The sequence below is a fragment of the Boleophthalmus pectinirostris genome, unplaced genomic scaffold, assembly GCF_026225935.1.
Source record: "Boleophthalmus pectinirostris isolate CB_2022bp ecotype Guang Dong unplaced genomic scaffold, ASM2622593v1 HiC_scaffold_2, whole genome shotgun sequence".
In the NCBI taxonomy this organism is placed as follows: Eukaryota; Metazoa; Chordata; class Actinopteri; order Gobiiformes; family Gobiidae; genus Boleophthalmus; species Boleophthalmus pectinirostris.
The window spans coordinates 28,501,857-28,504,759 of NW_026571152.1; the positions used below are offsets into that span (position 1 = coordinate 28,501,857).

The 2,903-nt window shown below is 37.4% G+C and overlaps 1 pseudogene; it reads right to left on the reverse strand.

Moving 5' to 3' along the window:
• Positions 1 to 2,305: 2,305 nt before the first annotated feature.
• Positions 2,306 to 2,423, reverse strand: LOC129409654 (5S ribosomal RNA; annotated as a pseudogene).
• Positions 2,424 to 2,903: the final 480 nt, after the last annotated feature.

Below are 2,903 nucleotides of genomic sequence, written 5' to 3' on the forward strand. Positions count from 1 at the left end.
ACCTCGGGAATCGTTGCCAACACACAATGTATGGCTCTTCGCTGATTGGCTGGTGCCCGAACTCACACTTCCATGATTTTGATTCCTGACCTAGTTACTGGAGAAAAATTAAATTGAGTGGAGGCACTAGGTGGTGCCAGCCTGGCTATGTCACTACTACATATATGTGTGAATTGGGATTTTCTGTGCTCACAAAAATGAAGACAAAGCACAGAAACAGACTGAATGTTGGGCCTGATCTGCTGCTGCGCTCTCCTCCTGCACCTCGGATTGAAATACGCTACAAAAACGCAGACAGACCCACCCATCTCTTTAGAAATGTTTAAATGTTAAGACATGTTTTGTATAATTTTTCATCTTTTTGTAAATTTTCTTTTTACAATATTACTGATTCAATTGAACATTGGAAAGAAAAATAAATGGGCTACATTTAATGTCCAAATAGGTGACTTATGGAGACCTTTTTTTGCTGGTTCAATGGCTGTTTTACATTGTTTGAAAAATACTAATTATTCAGAGAAACGCCATCACTCAGACAACAACATAATCTCATTAATGTTAAAAAATTGTCAAATCCATCTTTATTTTGTGATTTATGAATAACATCTATTGACTTGGGTCGTAAAGGTTTGTGACTATTAAAATATGGGTCCGCAGAAAAAAAAAAGTTTGGGAAACATTGCCATACTGTGTTGCTTTCCATATAAAGCCACAACATCCCCATGAAGAAAAGACCCTCCACCAGAAAAGTTACACAATGTGCCTTTAATAATATAATGTATGCTTGTTTCCAGTTGCTGAGTAAACCAAAAGCGGTCTGTGACATTAGCAAACACCACAGACATTACAGCGAAGTGAATGCTAGTTTCCAATTACAATGGCGCCCCTCACAGTACTCCTAATGGGGTGTTTTACTTGCATATTGAGGCGTGCAGATGTATGATGTTTATAATAGCTTACCAGTGAATGCTAAAGCCAGCCAGGGGTCGTTTGTAAAACACTGGCTCAGCATCAGCAAAATGCAAAGTAGCAACTCCATCTTTTCGACCAGTGCATTACTGATCTGGCGAGCTTTAATTTGGCTCCCACTTCCATTCATTCAGGCTAAACAAACCCAGAATCGTTTCATGTTCTAATGAATTTTCAACTTCCATTAGAATACATATTTATGTTTTGGTTAGCTTACAATGACTTATTATGTTTGTATTGTGAAAATGGTCTCATAATTCTAGGCGCCCAGGTGTTGCAGTAAAGCAGTGTGTCCATGGTGACGTATTCATCTGTTTCTGAGACTTTAGAATTTGTGGGAGCTGCAACATTTCCTTTCTCTCTATACTCCAGCGTGCATTGATCTGCATATTGCAAATGTTATGGCTTCCCTAACAAAATTAATGAACAGAGGATAAAGAAGTAATATGCAACAGCAAGATTCTACCCAAAACATCTGGTTGGCGAGACACTGCAGGTGAATTTGGAAAAATCTGAAATTTAAAAATATAAATTACAAAGTTTTTCTGTAGTTTACTCACATAAATGTAAGAACAAAAAAATACATGTTTTTCAAAAATAAAGTATGTGTAAAAATGGTCAAAATAGACATTCTGAACAGAAACATGAAAAGAGCTTAGACTACTAAAGACTATACAGAGAAGATTTTTGATATAAAAAAAAGATCTCACTTAAAATTTGCCTACAAATTCTAATTTTGCCTATTTTTTATTTATTTATTTTTTAGTTTTATATATATAAATCCTTCTGTACATTTTGTTAAAATTTGTACTTGAAGGGATGATTCGTATGTCCCTATGAGGGAAAATGCATTTTCAGAAAACTGCCTTTGAAGTTATAGTGTTGAATATAACGCTTAAGTTGATTAAATTCAATATTAAGTAAGTAAGTAAGTCTTTATTTATATAGCACTTTTCACAGACATTTTTGTCACAAAGACACTTTACAGAGCATTATTCAGCGTTATTCATTCACTCTATACCTGGTGATGGTAAGCTACTATTGTAAAGGGTGAAAAAATGCATAGAACACTCAGTTGGCCGATGTCCAAAAGCTTTTTTATTAACAAAATAACATTTCGGCAATAAAGCAGATATTTTTCTTGTCTTGGACCACAGCACAAGCTACTATTGTAGCCACCGCTGCCCTGGGGCAAACTGACAGAAGCACGGCTGCCATGCCAATCAGCACCATCTCTGACCACCAACATCACTCATGCGGACACCACTTTCATACTAGGCAATATGGGTGAAGTGTCTTGCCTAAGGACACAACAACAGTTATTCCCACTGGCGACCCCCTGTGGCACCTGATTTTCCCAGTGGTTTCCCATCCAAGTACTAACCAGGCCTGGCCTTGCTTAGCTTCTGAGACCTGATGGGATCAAGCTTTTACAAGCCAGTATGGCCACAAACATATTAAAACATCTTTCAGTGCAGAGTGGACAGTTTTATTGTTTCCACATGAAAGCTCATATGTTGAGAGACTAAACTGACCAGAAAAAAAAAGGTTTTGCTTGAAGTGTCTCCCCTTAAAATTGATCAGTGTGTGCTTATTACGAACAAAAGCATTGTGTTTGTTTGAGGTCATTTAGAACGTCTGTGCACGTCTTTCGTCGCATGACAATGAAAGTGTTTACTAATCACCTGCTGTTCAGAGGAAGATGAGAATGAAGAGGAAATGAAAGAGCTGACCGGTGTCTGAGTGATTTACATGTGTCCACCTGTGTCTGATGTGCACATTGTGTCACCACTGGAATCACTAACAGGATTTCAGATTTTCACTGCGAAAGCTGACTCCATTAATATTAACCGTCATGAAGATACTTGGAGGATCACGTATTATCACTGTTTAACTGTTTTCATTTGTCCATGTTTCAGTTTTCATAGTGCATC